Source organism: Thamnophis sirtalis, unplaced genomic scaffold, assembly GCF_051295495.1.
Source record: "Thamnophis sirtalis isolate CommonGarterSnake01/CBP01778 unplaced genomic scaffold, rThaSir2_p1.2 scaffold_12, whole genome shotgun sequence".
Taxonomy (NCBI): domain Eukaryota; kingdom Metazoa; phylum Chordata; class Lepidosauria; order Squamata; family Natricidae; genus Thamnophis; species Thamnophis sirtalis.
Window position 1 is genome coordinate 5,074,540 of NW_028261392.1, and position 21,138 is coordinate 5,095,677.

A 21,138-nucleotide genomic window follows, 5' to 3' on the forward strand; every position below is an offset into this window, starting at 1 on the left:
TATACCGCTTCATAGGGCTTTCAGCCCTCTCTAAGCGGTTTACAGAGTCAGCATATTGCCCCCAACAACAATCTGGGTCCTCATTTTACCCACCTCGGAAGGATGGAAGGCTGAGTCAACCTTGAGCCTGGTGGGATTTGAACAGCCGAACTGCTGAACTGCAGTCAGCTGAAGTAGCCTGCAGTGCTGCATTTAACCACTGCGCCACCTCGGCTCTTAATGAGGATGTGCATTTAACAAGACAAAAAAAAAAGAAATCCGCAGGTATTGTTTCTAACATACACACTGTAGAGTTCTAAGCAAGCAACCTGAACTACATGTGCGGCAGTGCATTGTATGCCGCATCTAAACATCTTCAGTGAAATTAAGATCTTCTTTTGCACCAATCACTGGGGAGCAGAAAACATTGCGACAATATCATTTTGATGGCGTGTCAACTATTTGCTGTTCCCATGTCTTTCCTATGGATGATTAGAGGATTGTTGTCTCCTGTTTCATTGTTAGGCTTTGTACGAGACCCATCACATAAGGGGAACATTTTGGATCTCCAACATTGGCAGAATACTACTTTTGTCTATGGAGATTCTCAATCATCCAGGTTGTGATTGTCCCAAAGGATCTTTCCAAAAGGCAACTGGACTTTCTTGTTTTTTGTTTTTTTTCCTGGAAAATATTTTGCTTCTAAGAGTTCTGGAGTTCTGAAGAAGCTTCTTGAATGAGTAGTGAAATGTTTTCAGGCAAAAAAAAAACAAGGAAGTCCAGTTGCCTTTTAAAGAAAGACTCTGGGGCCAGCCATGAATAATTTAAGTGAGGGTAGAAGAAAGCTCATATCAGAAGCATCTTGATTCTAAGTTTCTCTTCACATAGAGTACTAGCTGAATACCCATGCTCCGCTATGAAACTATGTGATCAGGCTTGATAAATCCACACTTACAGCTTGAAAATAAATGAGTAGTTACGATCGGCTTCTCCTCTCCCCTTCTCTCCCTTAGACTTGCCCCACAGAATCCTCTCCTCTCCCTTTCTCTCCCTCAGTCTAGCCCCATTGATCCTCTTCTCTCCCTCAGGCTTGCCCACAGAGGCCTCTCCTATCTTATCCCTTCTCTCCCTCAGTCTAACTCCTTAGTATCAGAGGGTTTTTCATGTGGGGAGGGGGAGTAGAATGGCCCACAGGTGGGATGAGTCACACGCTGGGCACACCCATACCCAAGTGGCAGTTGGAACAGAGTTCTTTTCAGTTGGGGAGGGGGAGTAGAACTCCTTAGCATCAGAGCATGTTAATAATACTATAAGAAATACTAATAATCTGATGGTCATTTCGAAAAATCCTTTCTTAGCGAGCACCTAGAAGCCAAGAGAATCATACGTGGCGAATTTCAGGTTAGTAGGCTTTACGGTTCTGGAGATTTCGTGATGATGCATGAGTGGTATTTCACTTATATATTTCCATCATTTCGCTTGACAAATCCACACAGTTGTTCCATACACATTTTTTATATATTGCTACATTGTCCAAAAAAAAAAAAAACATTCTCCCACGTGGCCAAGATTTCATTATGTTTTACATGTACTGTAAGTATATTCTATTCAGCAATGGCTCCTAATTCCCTTGAATTAAAACTATTTTCCTGGTAGGTTAATTTGCTTCCTGGAGGGTGAGGCCATAGGATCACTGATGAAAAGCCAATTTCCTGCCAATTAAGCTGCTCCTAATTGCCCCACTGCCCATTTGTGTTCTTTTGATACAGAGGAAAAGCTTAAATTACTAATTTCCTCTATTTTTTTAATGCACAAAAGCTTAATAGTGCTATCATTAAAGAAATGAAAAGAAATGATCACGATGATAGAAAGATTAAGATTTTGCCCATAGTATTAGAAATACCAGGCTATTAAGAGAGGTGATGCATGTGGCATTAAATATCTTGTTGATCACTCGTACCTCACAATCGTTGGGAAGCAATCAAACATTTTGAATCTGGAAACAAGAGTTTTAATTAAAAAAGAAAACAGCCCTTAAGAAGATTTTGCTGCAATTCTATCATCCTGGAAGATACATCTATCTTCACAGGGAATGTTCTACCATTATGAGAAGCAGTTCTTGCCAAAAATGTCCACAGCAAACTCTTTCACCGGTGGTTCATGCACATTTCTTTTTTGAAAAAAGAAAAGAAAACCTGTTTGCCAAACTCATCTTGTGGGTAACAAATTGGAAACGGTGAAGGTATTTTAAAGGCAGCTAGGCAAGCCGTTTCACTGGTTAATTGTTCCCGCAGCTAGGGAATTTCTCCTTATGTTTAAGTTGCTTCTCTCCTTCATTAGTTTTTATCCACCGTTCCTTGTCTTGCCTTCTGGTGCCTTAGAAAATAGGTTGATCCCCTCTTTTTGTGGCAGCCCTTCAAATATTGAAAAACTGCTATCATATCACCTCTGGTCTTTCCTTTCACTAGACGAGACAAACACAACCGTTGTCCATTTGTTTTAGCCTCCAGTCCTCTAATTGCCTTTGTTGCTCTTTTCTGCTTGCTAAAGTGGTAACGTTAGCAAGAAATAGATTTGGTGACATCGATTTGGTGATACGTAACATTAGATATCTAATGTTAGTCCATCCATCCATCTATCCGCTCATCAACTCATCCACCCACCCACCCATCGTTCGTCTACCTACCTACCTACCTACCTACCTACCTACCTACCTACCTACCTATCATCTATCTATAGTATCTCTATGTTTTATATCCATTCATCCATCCATGCATCCACCCATCCACTGATCCACCCATCCATTATCTATCTATCTATCTATCTATCTATCTATCTATCTATCTATCTATCTATCTATCTATCTATCTATCCACCCACCCACCCACCCACCCACCCACCCACCCACCCACCTACCTACCACCATGCATGAGCACATCCATGCAACAACTCATCCACCCATCCAGTGACCCACCCACCCACCCATCCATCATCTCTATCTGTATGTCTGTTTGTATGTCTGTCCCTCCTTCTGTCTGTCTGTCTGTCCGTCCATCCATCCATCCATCCATCCATCCATCCATCCATCCATCCATCCATCCATCCATCCATCTATCTATCTATCTATCTATCTATCTATCTATCTATCTATCTATCTATCTATCTATCTATCTCTACCTACCTACCTACATACCCTCCATGCATCCACTCATCCAACCATCCAGTGACCCACCCACCCATCCATCCATCCATCCATCCATCCATCCATCCATCCATCATCTCTATCTGTCTGTCTGTCTGTCTGTCTGTCTGTCCGTCTATCTACTATCTATACCTACCTACCTACATACATACCATCCATGCATCCACACATCCACCCATCCAGTGACCCACCCACCCATCCATAATGTCTGTCTGTCTGTCTATCCATCCGTCTGTCTGTCCACCCACCCACCCACCCACCCACCCACCCACCCACCCATCCATCCATCCATCCATCCATCCATCCATCCATTGCTTCGTATCATATCATATCGTATCATATCTCTGTGTCTGTATATCCATCCAAACACCCATCCATAATAGTAGGAAATTTTGCTAAGATTAGAGTAGTGATTGTGCAAATGTGATGTTGCGAAGATTCTCTTCATGTCAAGACAGCTGTGTATGCATATGCCATTCAGTGTTTCCATCCTCACATTTCCCTTCTGCCAAATCCTATTCTCCAAACTTTTTTTATTTTTCTCTCCCTCAGAACATGCCTGATGTGTGATCACACTAGCAGCAACTTTACTCCACCCCTGCTACTCTGGTTCTTCAACTAACACTGGCAATTGCATTTAAAGCTGAATCTGAACAACAGATCACATGGCTGTTAACATCAAACCTAATTCTGGCATTTTTTTGCATTGCTTCCTTATCCTGCTCAGAAAACCAAAAGCTTTCGCACTCTTGAGTGAAAGAGGCTAAGAATAATCTGGGGGAAAAAAAAGAGAGATTTCTTTAGTTATGTTCAGGATAGATGAAAAAAAAGTCATTACACCAGCTGGTTGGTGATGACAGCAAAATGCCAACAGCTATCAAAGAAAAGACAAATTTACTATTTTTGTGTCATTCTCTCCAACAGGCTATTATGAAAAGTAGAATGAAGGGGTAGAAATGAAGTTTGAAGCTGTTGGGAACTTGCATAGGGAACAGCTCTTTACTTTGAATGAGTTCCAATTTCTAGAATCAGATGAATTGCATCCTTGAGTACTGGAGGGAGTTAAGTGAGGACTTGCCAAAAACCCTTATGTGTTAACTTGAAGAACTGGGGAAGTGTAGATGACTAGAGGACAGCGACCACTGTCTGTATCTTCAGGATCATTGAAAAGGGAGTAAACAGCAAACAAAAGACCAATTGAACTAAAGCACCTCATAACATTAAACCTGAATACATCTTGAAAACAAATCGGTAAATCCCAGAAGCTGGCATGTCAAACTCATCTTATTGTGGACTCTGTGGCTGGGTGGAGATGATGAGACTGAGCCCAAGGGTGGGGTCAAAGATGTCATCAGTTTGGAATTGATACACTCCCACAAGGGACTTAATGCCAAACACCCATGAATTCCCTTGATTCATGTCTGTCTGTCTGTCTGCCTGCCTGCCTACCTACCTATCTATCTATCCTTCTTTCTTTCTTTTTTCCATCCATCCATCCATCCATCCATCCTATCTATCTATCTATCTATCTATCTATCTATCTATCTATCTATCTATCTATCTATCTATCTATCTATCTATCTATCTATCTATCTATCTATCTATCTATCTATCTATCTACAGTATCTATCTATCTATCTATCCATCCATCCATCCTTCTTTCTTTCTTTTTTCCATCCATCAATCCATCTATTATCTATCTATCTATCATCTATCTATCTATCATCTATCTATCTATCTATCTATCTATCTATCTATCTATCTATCTATCTATCTATCTATCATCTATCTATCTATCTATCTATCTATCTATCTATCTATCTATCTATCTATCTATCTATCTACAGTATCTATCTATCTATCTATCTATCTATCTATCTATCTATCTATCTATCTATCTATCTATCTATCTATCTCTATCTATCCTTCTTTCTTTCTTTTTTCCTTCCTTCCATCCATCCATCCATCCATCCATCCATCAATCAATCAATCAATATCAATAGCACTTAGACTTATATACTGCTTCATGGTGCTTTATAGCCTTCTCTAAGCAGTTTACAAAGTCAGCATGTTTCCCCCAGAAATCTGGGTCTTCATTTTACCAACCTCAGAAGGACAGAAGGTTGGATCAGCATGAGCTGGTGGGAATTAAACTGCTGGCAGTTGGCATATTTAGTCTGCAGTACTGCATTTCTCTCTCTGTCATCTATCATCTTTCTATTTATGTCTATCTATCTATCTGTCTGTTTGTCTGTCTGTCTGTCTGTCTGCCTACTGCCTGCCTGCCTGCCTGCCTGCCTGCCTGCTGACAGACCAACCGACTGACCTACTACCTACCTCCCTACCTACTTATCATCTATCTAGCAATAGCAGACTTAGACTTATATACCACTTCATGGTGCTTTACTACAGCCCTCTCTAAGCAGTTTACAAAGTTAGCATGTTGCCCCCAACAATCTGGGTCTTCATTTTACCAACCTCAGAAGAACAGAAGGTTGAATCAAGCATGAGCTGAGAATTAAACTGCTGGCAGTTGGCATATTTAGCCTGCAGTACTGCATTTCTCTATCTATTATCTATTATCTTTCTATATCTGTCTGTCTGTCTGTCTATCTATCTATTTATCTCTATCATCTATCTTTCCACACACAAATAGAAACTTCTCCTAGTCTGACCATTAAGAATGGCTAAAAGCCATGTTACATCTGTCAGCCTGGCAAGCAATAGCCATTCTAAAGGCAAATGACCACCAAAATGGTATCCTAGCAACATAGAGTAGGCCACTTACATACAATGCTATCAACCCCAAATTCTCTCCCCCACCCTCTCTCTCTGTGCCTCTGTGTCTCTTTTTCTGTCGCTCTCTCTCTCTCTCTCTCTCTTCCCGTACCTCATGTCATCTTTTGTATGATATTAACTTCCAAAGTGTAGAGATTGTGAGGAACAGCATCTTATCTGCAGGAGGGAAATTTGGCTTTTCCTGATTAATCAGAATTTATTTAAAAAGAGAGAAAAGGGAAACCCGTGGCCAACGAAGACCCCCTATCATTAGGAAACTGTGAATTGTTTGGTGCTAAGTGTTTAGTATTGAAAAAGCACTGCCACAATGGAGAATTCATAGAGTTTGCAGTCTGAAAAATGATGAGTGAGAGACTTGGGAGGGGGTGGCAGAGTAAAAGACAGAAAGGGCATCCGAACAGCTCTGGGCAGGGATTCGGAGGAAGAGCTTTTCACGGCGCATAGATAGAAACATTCGCTTAAGTGCTGCTTGACTTTGCCAAAGCAAACATCTGTTTCCTAAGTCATCTATACCTTCTGACAGGCAGCCAAAAGTAGCCTCCATTTTTCTCCCAGGTAAGTTGACAAAAACTAGCAACAAGAGGCAGAAATTTATTCCATAGGCACTGACTTCTAAATTCTGACTGCAAGTCCTCTGATATACGTAAGATCAAAAGGGCCCACATGATATTGGAGAAAGCACTAAGTCCAGGAAAGGAGTTGTCCTATTGTCCTTGGGATGAGCCAATCAGTTTAGATTATGTTTTCAACTCAAAAAAGTCATTCTAACAAGTGATCATATTAGAATAGAGTAGAGTAGAGTAGAGTAGAGTAGAGTAGAGTAGAGTAGGGTAGGGTAGGGTAGGGTAGGGTAGGGTAGGGTAGGGTAGGGTAAGGTGGGGTGGGGTGGGGTGGGGTGGGGTGGAGTGGAATGAAATGGAATGGAATGGAATGGAATAGAATAGAATAGAATAGAATGAGATAGGATAGGATAGGATAGGATAGAATAGAATGAGATAGGATAGGATAAGGTAAGATAAGATAGAATAGAATAGAATAGAATAGAATAGAATAGAATAGAATAGAATAGAATAGAATAGAATAGAATAGAATAGAATAGAATAGAATAGAATAGAATAGAATAGAATAGAATAGAATAGAATAGAATAGAATAGAATAGAATAGAATAGAATGAGATAGGCTAGGCTAGGCTAGGCTAGGCTAGAATAGAAAAGAATAGAATAGAATGAGATAGGCTAGGCTAGGCTAGGCTAGGCTAGGCTAGAACAGAACAGAACAGAACAGAACAGAAGAGTTGGAAGGGACCTTGGAGGTCTTGTAGTCCAATCCCCTGCTTAGGCAGGAAACCCTATACCATTTCAGACAAATGATTATGCAATCTCTTCTTAAAAACCTCCAGTGTTGTAGCACCCACAGCTTCTGATGGCAAGCTGTCCCACTGGTTAATTGTTCTCACTGTCAGAAAATTTCTCCTTATTTCCAGATTGCTTCTCTCCTTGATTGATTCCGTATCCGTTGTTTCTTGTCTTGGCTTCTGGCGCTTTGGAAAATAGGTTGACTTCCTCTTCTTTGGGGCAGCCCCTTAGAAATTGGAACACTGCTCTCATGTCGTCACCACCCCCCCAGTCCTTCTTTTTATTAAAATAGACACACTAGACATGTAGACATGTGTGGAGAGCGCTTGCCTATAAAGATGGCCACCGTTGACACAACTGAATGGCTACAAGAATAGACACGAAGAAAATTTTTTATTTATTTATTTATTAGACTTATATACCGCTTCATAGGGCTTTCAGCCCTCTCTAAGCGGTTTAGAAATTTTTTAGCAAATTGAGTCAGCAACTTGCCCCCACAGTCCGGGTCCTCATTTCACCCACCTCGGAAGGATGGAAGGATGAGTCGACCTTGAGCCGGTGAGATTTGAACTGCTGAACTGCAGATCACAGTCAGCTAAAGTGGCCTGCAGTACTGCACCCTAACCACTGCGCCACTTCGGCTCTTATGCAAGTATCTTCAATGCTGTTTTAAAGTTTTCAACATGGAGCGGTTTATCTCCCATTTTTGCATTACCCATTCACTCCAACACCTCCATTATTCTTAGAGGTCCCGATCACTCAGCATTCGCTTCTCTCAACAGAATGCATAATCACCCTTTCTCCGGATAACCTTGCCCTTCAGGTGACAGGTTTGCTTATGTATAGATTGCTGCTGAGAACGGACTCCATCTTCCTTGTTGAACGAAAACAATGGAAATCATTGAGACATTTATTCCAGCATCCCTCTGGCTTTTATTCAAACAAAGGAAATTCATTGCAGCCAAATCAGCGTTCGAGTATACCTCCCTTGGAAACATAGTGTGCTCTCCATAAACGGGTGGCTCCAATATCTCAGCATACGTTATGCAAGTCTCTGCTATAATTAATTTGGATTTAAGGCCGAATAGGATTTATATCATTGAGAATTGCGTCCTTGCTCTCCCTTGCAGTAATTTTAAAATGCTGGTCCAAAAAGCTTTAAAAGCATATGTATTTGGAAGTACCAGTAGTGGGTTTTCATTATTATTATTTTTTACTACTGGTTCGCTCGTGCATGCATGTGCCCTTGTACATGCGTGCAACACTTCTACTAATGCACAGAAGTGTCCCAGCAGGTGGGAACAGTCTCCTGCTGCCACCACTACTGGTTCCCTCGATCGGGGCCAAAACCCACCTCCGTGAAGAACCTAGAAGAAGCTTGGAGACTGTTTTGTGACACAGTGAAAACAGCTTCCCAACTTAAAATTGGGAACACCTCAAATAAGGAAGCGCAAGAAAGCCATTAGTAGATTTTTAGAAGTTGCACGGTGCTCTACTGTCTCTTCGAGACCCAGATATTAGTATCATCCTCAAAGCTTAATTATATGCATTATTGGGCAATTATGATATACAGTCAAGGAGTTGGGAAAGAGAATGCCCTTACATTTAAGATTTTGGATTCTGTGGTTACAGCATAACAGAACGAAGCTACTGCCTTTAGAATCTGCTTCAGTGCTTTAGAATATCATCTAATTGACCACCGTGGAATAAAGGGAAAATTCAAGTATTTTAGAGGCTGCCACAAAGAGGATTTTTGTCTATAGAGCCAGCGATGGCCCCTACATAACTCCTACATGGCTCCATGGGAGTCTGACAACAGCCAATAGAACACATGTTCTTGCACAAGAACAGGAATCTCAAGTGCAAAACTCAAGAGAAGGTATAACCCCCTCCCTCCCAACTCCATGTGGTCAGCTGCACCAGAACCATATGCTTAGTGGATCTGTTAATCATGAAACCATCTTTCCAATCAGCCTCCAGCCTCCATTTTGTCTCCAGTGCCTTTCTCAAAGTTTGGAAATGAACCAGATGGCTATTTCTTCCAACACATCAAAGCTCAGAAAGAACCAAGGTCTCCACTGGTCAACCCTGAGCTACAATAGCAATAGCAATAGCAGTAGACTTATATACCGCTTCATAGGCCTTTCAGGCCTCTCTAAGCGGTTTACAGAGAGTCAGCATATTGCCCCCAATAACAATCTGGGTCCTCATTTTACCCACCTCGGAAGGATGGAAGGCTGAGTCAACCCTGAGCCGGTGAGATTTGAACCGCTGACCTGCTGATCTAGCAGTAGCCTGCAGTGCTGCATTTAACCACTGCGCCACCTTGGCTCCTACAGATATTATCTTCTATCTAATCTACTTTGTTAAAGGAGTTCAGCCTTCTTCTATCTGGTCTGCAATTATTTTGGAACTTTGGAAAGCTACCGCCAAAACATATCTAGATCAGAGGTGGGTTCCTACTGGTTTGGAGTGGTTCGCGCTGAGTAGGTAGTTACTCGGCCTCCCATGACCCCAAACTATTGGCAGCGGCGCCATCTTGATTTTCAGTTCTGCGCATGCACAGAACAATCTTCATTGCAAAAATTTATTTTTTCCCCTTTTCTAATGTTGTGCACATGCGCAGACCTTTTCAGATGCAAGTGTGTATGTGCACGGAGCACGTCTTTGACATGCGTGTGAGCGAAGTGAGTGTGCATACACACAATTTTTTTTTTGCACGCAGAACCAGCGGTAATGGTGGTAGCAACCCAGCCCTAATGTAGATGTTATCTAGCTGGGGAAAAAATGCATTGTAATCCTGAACATAGAGGACAAAGAGATTCAAGAAAACAATGGCAATGCTTGATGATGGATGACAGATAGATACTGTATTTTTCAGACTATGATGCACCTTTTTCCCTTTAAAAAGAGGCTGAAAATCTGGGTGCATCTTATACACTGAACACAGCATTTTTGGCTTTCCAAAACCCTGCCCCCTTCACCAAAATAGCCAGGCAGAGCCTTCAGGAGGCTTCCAGAGTGCTCCTGGAGGCTGGGGAGAGCAGAAATGAGCAAAAAAAACAGGCATTTTTTTTTGCTAATTTTTGCCCCCCCACCAGCCACTAGAAGCACTTTACAATCCTCTTAAAGGCTTTTCATGCCCTATTTTTGACAAAAACGGGCCCATTTTTGCAAAAAAATGGGCCATTTTTGGGAGGTCTGCAGAGTGCAAAAACTTTATTCTTTCATTTGCCAAAAAATAGGGTATATCTTGCAAGTACAAAACAGCCTGTGCATCTTAACATATTTTGTGTTTGAAAAAAAAAGAATGGGGTTGATACCTTTCAGATAATGAGCGTTAAAATTCTCCTGCTTTGAGGAACTAACACAACTTGTTGTTGTTGTTTTTTTATATATATAAAAAAAAACTTCCACAAAATCTGTAGATTAATCCCTCCACAGATGTTAAATTGCATTCTTTCTCGCTGGGTGACCAAGGCAAAACCGAGACCAGCCTGTTCGCAAGCACCACTGTGCCTGGAATAAGAAGCTTCCTATTTGTCCCAGAGAACGCACTCACACACCCGTACCAAGTAGAAAAATGCCCACAAGTCAAGCTTGAGGAGTTACTTACCTTTCTTAGTAACTGTTTCCATGCAGTTTTCCGACGCTGGGTTGAAAAATTGCCAGCACTTTTTCAAGATGCTTTTCAATTTCTCCGTCTAGCCCACAGCTGTGGAATATTCAAGTGGTCCTCCATCTGCACAGTACTGTAACTAGGGCCGAATCCATCCTGTTGCCTACTAAGGCAGATGAAGGTCAAGGCAAAAGCCCCAATAATAATAATAATAATTTTATGATTATTATTATGAAAAATAATAACCAGCAGACAACACCTGATGCATCACATGGCAGATTTAACCATTGTTGATAAGAAAGGCAAAAATGTCTGGATAAGGGGACCTGGCAGTAGCAATAGCAATAGCACTTAGATTTATGTTGTGACTCAGCAGAAGTTTGCTGTGAGTTGAGTCGGGATGCAGGAATAACATTGCAGCTGGGGCTCGTTCGTATTGTCTTCTGGAGATAAAAGGACGGATGGTGCCATGCCCTGGTTGCAGAAGTCAACGTTCATCGTTCGTTCGTGGAGAATTCAGTTCCATTTCTGTTTGAGTTTGTGAGACACTTGGATAAGTGATTTTGCTTCTTGAAAACTTGGTGCTGTAAGAGTTTTGTTTCTGCATTCTGCTGCGTAACCCTTGTTTGCAAGAGACTTTATCTATGTTTATTTTGGGCTCGCAGCCAGCGTGAACCAGGACTGATAAAGTTATTTCCTTTTAAGTCTGTCTGACTGTCGTCTGTGAACGAGCGAAGAAGGGGGGTCAGAACAGATTTATATGCCGCCTTACAGTACTCTGCAGACCTCCTTAAGTGGTTTGCAGAGTCAGCCTCTTGCCCCCAACAATTTGGATACTCATTTTACTGACCTTGGAAGGATGGAAGGCTGAGTCAACTTTGAGCCTGGTGAGATTTGACCTGCCAAATTGCAACTGGCAGTCAGCCGAAGTAGCCTGCAGTACTGCACTCTAATCACTATGCCACCATACCTCCCCAGTACCTGTGGACAGCAGAAGAGAAGAGAAGAAATTGGAGAAGGCAACAAAATAAAAAGAGCTACAAATAGAAATACAAAGACTGTGGCAAAACAAAGCAAAGATGGCACCAATAGTGATAAGGGGCCTGTCGGGCCTGCCGCCATCTTTTCTTTTGGATCTTTGGCCTGCCACACTTTCTGTTATTCTACTATGCATTTTCTATTGTGGGAAAACGGGAGGGGGGATTGTATGGAGTTAGATGAGATGTAGCCATAACAACATTCTTTCTAGAAAGCCAAGGTCATCCTTTGTCTTTGCACCTCTGCACCTGACCGGATATGGATGGGTGGAACTATCAGTATGGCAGTGGGAGATTGGACCATAGGATGGACTTGTGGGTGTGGGGGCAAGATCTTTAATTTTCAACTGGGTGGGGAAAACTGGGAAGCTTTCAGATTTGGGTTTTCCCATATGTGCCAACATGGCTCTCTTCATAAATTGGAACTTTGAGCAATACTTTGCCTTGGACTCTGATTTATTTTTTGGATGCTATTTGGAACCCTAACAGCCACTTTGCTGCAATTCCAAAACAATTGGAGCACCCCTTGAATGCCATTGGCATTGACAAAACCACCATCAGTTAATTGCAAGAGGCAGCTTTACTTGCAATAGCTTACATCCTGCGATGATACCTTTACATCATCAAATATCCACACCTGCCTATCCTAAGTCATTGGGAAGACAACCTAATTGGTGGACAAAAATGCCAAATCCTTCTGGCTGATTCTGCAGTGAACCATAATTTATATCTAGAAAGGAAATCATAAAGTACCCAAGTATTCAAATCAGTTCTGCGTTTCTCCTTATCTACATTTATTCCAGCGTAGTCCAAGTTACACATGAAAAGCATAGAAAGAAACAGGAACCAAACCAGATGCCCTTACCCACATGCCATATGTACACAAATGAATGCATGCTTGTGAGCATTTGCATATAGGCACACACGCATGTAAACAGATGCTAACATATTCCCACTGGCATAATATTTCTCAGGATAAAACCAACAGTTTCCTTTTTAAAAAAAAAACCAGCATTTTTATTAAGTTATAAAATATTATAAAATACAAAAGCAAATAAGATGAAAATGAGAGGAAAGGAAAAAGAGAAAAGAAAAGTGAGGAAGGATGGGGAAAGGAAAAGAAACACTGACTTCCAACTCTCTCTTGTTACAGTACAAAAGGGCATTATCAAAAAAAATCACAACTTTTTGTTTTACCATAATAGTATGAACCAGAGGCCTTTGAACTCTGGTGCTGGAGAAGACTCCTGCGAGTCCCTTGGACTGCAAGGCGATCCAACCAGTCAGTCCTAGAGGAGATCAACCCTGACTGCTCTTTAGAAGGTCAGATCCTGAAGATGAAATTCAAATCCTTTGGCCACCTAATGGGAAGGAAAGACTCACTGGAGAAGAGCTTGATACTGGGAAAGATGGAGGGCAAGAGAAGAAGGGGATGGCAGAGAAGGAGGTGGCTGGATGGAGTCAACGAAGCAGTCGGTGTGAGCTTAAAAGGACTCCAGAGGATGGTAGAGGACAGGAAGACCTGGAGGAATGTTGTCCATGGGGTCGTGATTTGGGAGCCGAGGTGATGCAGTGGTTAGGGTGCAGTACTGAAGGCCACTACAGCTGACTGTTATCTGCAATTCAGCGGTTCTAATCTCACCGGCTCAAGGTTGACTCAGCCTTCCATCCTTCCGAGGTGGGTGAAATGAGGACCCAGACTGTGGGGGCGATATGCTGACTCTGTAAACCGCTTAGAGAGGGCTGAAAGCCCTAGGAAGCGGTGTATAAGTCTAACTGCTATTGCTATTGCTATTTGTCAGACACGACTTCGCAACTAACAACAACAATGAACCAGTTATTTCTGTAAAAGTCTATCACTCCAATCTACAAAACCCAAAGTCAACATGTCATTCTTTTCCACATCAAGCATGAAGTTCAGCAGCGGTTTCCGTGTGGAAACAAAACTACTGCTGTTCTTTCCTTTGAGTAGAGTAGTCCATCTTGCCATCTCAGCCAACTCCCTCAGCTTCTGCAACGAGAAATAGCAATAGCAGTTAGACTTATATACCGCTTCATAGGGCTTTCAGCCCTCTCTAAGCGTTTTACAGAGTCAGCATATTGCCCCCAACAACAATCTGGGTCCTCATTTCACCCACCTCGGAAGGATGGAAGGCTGAGTCAACCCTGAGCCGGTGAGATTTGAACAGCCGAAGTGCAGAACTGCAGTCAGCTGAAGTAGCCTGCAGTGCTGCATTTAACCACTGCGCCACCTCGGAAATCCAATCCAGTTTCCAAAGGTACAGTTTTTAAGAAGAGCAATGGAGCGAACCCTCTCTGTGTATATGGACTTACTTCTTACAGCTTCGTCTCGGGCTTGCAACCCCTTAGGAAATTCTTCCGTTCAATAGAAAAGGAGAATTAGGAACCGCTAAGTTTCCCATTATTGCTTATCCCTAATCATGCCCTTGGATCATGGGATCCAACCCCTGAAGGCAAAACCTGTCTTGCCCTGCCTTTCTAAACACTTCATACTGGGACAAGAAAATAATGACCCCTTTCCCTTTGATCAGACCAAATCCAGCGCTTAGGTGGATTTCTTTTGCACTAATCAGATGCGGCAGTTCACTTGTAAAACAGAGCGTAGAAGCAAAGCAGAACATTGCAGTCTCTAGACATGTCAGGCAGTTTATTAATTTTAGAGACTGTAAAAGGCACCCAGTCAATAGATGCCAAATTGGGTCATTTTTTTCCCCCCACAGGATGGATGCTCTGTTGTTTTCCTCTCGGGCAAACTGCAATAATTGGGTGTCAGAAAGTTTGTTCCCTCCTGAATCTTCCAACTGGCCCAATACCAGTTCATTAATTAGTTAATGATAGATTAACAATGTCTGCATATTAGCCGGTATCAGCAGCTGGCGGTCTTTTGTCTGATCTCAGGAGCTAAGCGGGATCATGCCAGATTAGTACTTGGATGAGAGATTAGACTAGGCTCAGAACAAGAAAGGAATGCAAAGATCCAGGGGAGAAATAAAACTTTGGTGCCAAGAAAACTGGATGGGATTGCCTGTTGAATTAATGGAATCGGAGCTGAACTTGGCATGCTCTTTATTTAAACATAATGGGGAATGGGATTCTAGAAGGATATGACACCTTTTTGACCATCAACCAGAGGTCGGTTCCTAATTATTTGGTCTGGTTTGGCCAAATAGGTAGTAACTCCGGCGGGCATGTGACTATACTGGTTCTATGATCGGTGGCGCCATCTTGATTTTCTGTTCTGCACAAGCACAGAACAATCTTCATCTTTAAAAAGGTAATTTTTATTTGTTTTTTTTTAATGTTGTGCGCATGCGCAGATTGTTTTAAATGAAAATATGCACACGTCTGGTGTGCACACAAGGAAAGCAAGTTCTTACTACTGAACTGGTAGCAATGGTGGCCAGAACCCACCCCTGGCATCAATGTTGTGTGGGCATATGTAGGAACTTTCCTGACAAGTTAGACTGAAGATAGAGGGGGAATCCCATTCTGGCCAATTAGAATGCTACGTTGAGGACTACATACATACATACATACATACATACATACATACATACATACATACACACACACACACACACACACACACACACACACACACACACACTATATATATATATATATATATAGATAGATAGATAGATAGATAGATAGATAGATAGATAGATAGATAGATAGATAGATAGATAGATAGATAGATATGCTGGTCTTGTTGTATTCGGGTCATTTCCCATGTAAGATTGAGATTGTCTTGCCAACGTTTCAGCGAGGTCTCACTCTCCATCTTCAGGCTGATGTTTTCGGCTTAAAGCATGGTCAGAGCTGTGGTCTTTCTATAAATAAATATATATGTATATATATGTATATATATGTGTATATGTGTATATGTGTATATGTGTATATGTGTATATATGTATATATGTATATATGTATATATGTATATATGTATGTGTGTATGTGTGTATGTGTGTACGTGTGTACGTGTGTACGTGTGTACGTGTGTACGTGTGTACGTGTGTACGTGTGTACGTGTGTATGTATGTATATATATATGTGTGTGTATATATGTGTGTGTGTGTGTATACTATATATAGTGTGTATGTGTGTGTGTGTATACACATACATATACATACAGTGTGTGTATGTATGTATGTATGTATGTATGTATGTAGAGAGATAGAGAGATAGAGAGATAGAGAGATAGAGAGATAGAGAGATAGAGAGATAGAGAGATAGAGAGATAGAGAGATAGAGAGATAGAGAGATAGAGAGATAGAGAGATAGAGAGATAGAGAGATAGAGATATATATATATATATATAGAGAGAGAGAGAGAGAGAGATAGAGAGATAGAGATAGAGAGATAGAGAGATAGAGAGATAGAGAGATAGAGAGATAGAGAGATAGAGAGATAGAGAGATAGAGAGATAGAGAGATAGAGAGATACATAGATGATATAGATATAGATATAGATATAGACATAGACATAGACATAGACATAGACATAGACATAGACATAGACATAGACATAGACATAGACATAGGTATAGATATGATCAAAGTTATCTTTAAACTTTTTGGATTAATCGTAAATGTATATGATCCTGGCAAGGCAAATTCTATGTGGCAGTTATTATTTTCACTGTCAAAACAGGCTATGCTACTCATCCCTTTTTAAATAGATAGACTGGAGAAAATACTCCTCTGTCAATAAACGTGAGTTAATAAAGATCATTTTATCCAATAATGGGAACATAAGGAGTTTTAGCGATAGGGAAATGTGTCTCTGCTGAATTTATGACACTACTTGTTCTGGGAAACTTAACCCAGAATTTCTTCTGTTTCTTTGACAAAATGGATTTGATGAAATTGATATGCTTTGCAGGTATAACTGATATATACCATCCCATGTTGTTTAATAGCATTTTTTTCCCTTGCATTTATTACCTCTTTGGCTATAAAATGGAGGTCTAATAAAGAAAAGGCCAGAGGAATTACAACAAAAGGAATCATCTGTTTTTATTGCCTGCATATTTCTGAATTCCTGCTTCCTATGAAGGAATATATCCTGTTATTCATCTAGGACCTTACCAGCTGGAACGCATCGCTTTATGTATAGCTCACTTCGAAGGTTGGTCAATAGTGGTTGTATTTTTCTCATAGGCCGATGTTAGATGAGAAATACAAAGGAAGAAGAGAGAGAAGAATGTATAATCTTCTGTTGCACTAGCAGAGAGAGTTGCAGTTATAATAATTCCAATCATGAGGAAACAGGAGAAGAGGTATAGGTCTCCACCCCAACAAGAGACAGTTGTTTAAATTTAATCTCTTCCCTTAGCATGTCTCATAGGGCTGCTGCTCGGAGGAAAAGAAGAAAGAAGGGATAGATAGATAGATAGATAGATAGATAGATAGATAGATAGATAGATAGATAGATAGATAGATAGATGATAGATAGATAGATAAATGGATGATAGATAGATAGATGATAGATAGATAGATGATAGATAGATAGATAGATAGATAGATAGATAGATAGATAGATGGATGATAGATAGATAGATAGATAGATAGATAGAGATAGATAGATAGATAGATAGATAGATAGATAGATAGATAGATAGATAGATAGATAGATAGATAGATAGATAGGCAGGCAGGCAGGCAGGCAGGCAGGCAGGCAGGCAGGCAGGCAGGCAGGCAGGCAGGCAGGCAGGCAAAGATAGAAATAGATAGATTAGATAGATAGAAATAGATAATAAAAAAGAATGATAGATGGACGGAGGGACGGAGGGACGGAGGGACGGAGGGACGGAGGGACGGAGGGACGGAGGGACGGAGGGACGGAGGGACGGAGGGACGGAGGGACGGAGGGACGGACAGAACAGTGATGGGATGCAACCAGATTAACAACCGGTTTGGTGAGTGTGTGCTTCACGTGTGTCTGTGTGTGTGCAGCATTCAAAAAATGACCTTTTTAAGCTTCAAAACTTACTTTCTATGTCAGAGACTGTGAGTAAAACAGCTGACGCACTATAATCCACTGTGCCCCGGGAATCAGCTGAGCTAAAAGACAGGGAAATATACGACAGGAAGCATAGGGGTGGGTGAACAGGGCCAAATGCTCACCAGAACTACCAGTTCACCCGAACCGGTCCAAACTGGCTGAATCCCACCCCTGGATGGAAGGATGGATGGACAGATGGACGGACAGATGTGGAGGTGGAGGAGGTGGAGGAGGAGGAGGTGGAGGTGGAATTAGTAAGAGTTTCTGAAGAGGAGAAAGTGGAGGAGTAGAGGCAGGGAAAGAACCATCCCATTACACAGCTAACAACCAATCACACAGGAAACAACCAACATGAAGATATAGCAATATCAATAGCAGTTAGACTTATATACCGCTTCATAGGGCTTTCAGCCCTCTCTAAGCGGTTTACAGAGTCAGCAAATTGACTCCACAGTCTGGGTCCTCATTTTACCCACCTCAGAAGGATGGAAGGCTGAGTCAACCTTGAGCCGGTGAGATTTGAACCGCCGAACTGCGATAGCAGTCAGCTGAAGTGGCCTGCAGTGCTGCATTCTAACCACTGTGCCACCTCGGCTCTATGACAGAGGAATCCATTTATGGATATGACAGAGGAATCCATTTATCAGACAAATCTACCACCCAAGATTAGCAAGGCCATCCCACCTCGTCCAAGACAGCGCTTCTGAGACAAAAGACTATATAGCTTCGGTCAACCTTAATCTGGTGTAGTAATGAGACATCTGAAAAATGGGAAGGGGGTCAAAATCTTCAAGAAGGTTGGGTGACACCTTCCTCCCTTCCAAGCCAGGGCAGGTTGCTTTTTAGCATTAGAGATGGTTCACTTGTTCCAGCACAAATTATTCGTCCAAGGAACAGCCAATACAGGGTATTACTGGTGTACACCCATGGGGTTTTTAAGCAGATCTGGAAGCCTGCTGATGCTTTAAAAAAAAGAGCGAATCTCCCCCCAAAAATATAGTTTGTATGGCTGCATAATTGATTCTCCTTCTGCCAGAGTGAGACTTCAGTCAGAAGACACAGCTGGTGCTCCGAGCTTCTCTTTGCTGACATTTACCCAGCCAGAAGAAGTTGTAAGTAGTAATGATAAAAATAATCAACAACTTGAAAGTAGGGTGTTTTTTTCCCCCCCAACATGTTTCATGAAGATCTTTAAAAAGCCTAAACCCACTTTCTCTGTGAAGACACCAAGATTTCAACAAGGAGAACATGAGCAGAAGATGTTTCTTTTATTCCCTGCTTAATGGTTTTTGGAGTAAGGCATTCTTATTCTCAGTTCGACAGCTTTGGCTGAAGACATGGCAAAGATTCCTTCCTATTTAAAATATTTACCATCACGTTAATACACAAGCATGAAACTTAAAGGGCTGTACTTTATGTTAATCAATGGCAAGGTTAAAACAATGGATTTCAAGGTGTGAAATATTCGTGATTTTAACAGGTTAAAAAGAGCAGCCTTGAAACTATAGACCATAATTATTTCCTGTATTATAGGACATATAATTATCATATAATCATCCAACATCATAATAAAGTTTGCAGATGAGACAATGGTGCTGGGTCCCATAACTGGAGGGGAAGAATCAGCAGACAGGTAGGAAGTCCAGAAGGTATCCGCATGGTGCTAAAAAAAACAAAACTTATATCTAAATACTAGTAAGACAAAGGAAATGGTGCTAGATTTCCCAGAAGCACGGAGAGGAGCTTGCCCCACTGTATATCGAGGAGGCTCGCCCGAACACTGCTATTGCTATTGCTATTGTGCCACAACCACATGGGATATTCTTCCCTAACTGTGGACACTCTCGGTAATAAATAGCCCGTGAAACGGAATAGGTGGCATCTTTCTTAGTCAGACTGTTTGATGTGTCTCCTAGCTTTCTCATGTGGCAATCCGCCAGGAACCAAACGGGCCCTGCATGGAAAGAAGTTAAACTTTAGACTTAAACTTTGCAGATGACATCTGCCTTATAAATAGATCAGTTGAAGCTCCGTCGTGGAAGACAGATGGTGTTGTAGGTTCTGCCAAGCAAATAGACTTCATTATTAATAAATCAAAGGCAGAGGGTTTTTTTTTCTTTAAAGTCTATTTTACCCACAGATTGTTATCACTGGCCTACCTATTTGGGGAAGTGCAATCTCGGGGAAAAAATATGCAGTGGTTTATTGTTCTGCTCTGCCATTTCCTTGATAAATTTCCTGGTACACTTTCTCAGTGAATATTGCAAGTTTATCACCATGTAGCAGAAACAGGCGTAAGGCGTTAGGAGTATTCTATTGCTCAGCGGCAATTTTTCCGGGGAGGGAAAGGGGCAGGGTAGGGTGTGATTTCAATTTGACCTATCTCCATTTTTCTTGTCTACATTAGCAAGGATTCGATTAAAAAAAAAAGAAAACTGTCCTGAGAATTTAACGATTAGTTCTTAGCCAGCCCACTCTTCACAATTTTGATTTTGCTGATGTCCCGGGGAGGCAGGAAAATTTACATCTGGGATTTAATCAAAAGCTTTACCCTTGTCATTCCCTTCGTTGTGGAAAGATTAGCGAACCTGCTCTACAAAACAACACTGTCCCTGAGGCACGTCAAGAAAGGCAGGAGAAGGAACAATGAATGGAAGCTAACCGAGGAGAGATTCAACCTGGAATTAAGGAGAAAACTCCCTGACAGTGAGGACAATTAACCAGTGGCACAGCTTTCATCCAGAAGTTGTAGGTCCTTCATCACTGGAGGTTTTGAAGAAAAGACCAGACAGCCACCTATCTGAAATGGTCTAGGATCTCTTGCTTGAACTGGGGGTTGGACTAGAAGACCTCCAAGGTCCCTTCCAGCTCTATTATGGTTGATGGAACTAATCAAGGAGAGAAGCAACATGGAATAAAGGAGAAACTTCCTAACAGTGGGGACAATTAACCAATGGAACACATTGCCTTCAGAAATTGTGGGTGTTCAATCACTGGAAGTTTTAAAGAAGAAATTGGACAGTCACTTGTCTAAAATGGTATAGGGTCTCCTTCTTGAGCAGGGAGATGGACTAGAAGACCTCCAAGGACCCTTCCAGCTCTGTTCTGATTCTGATTCTT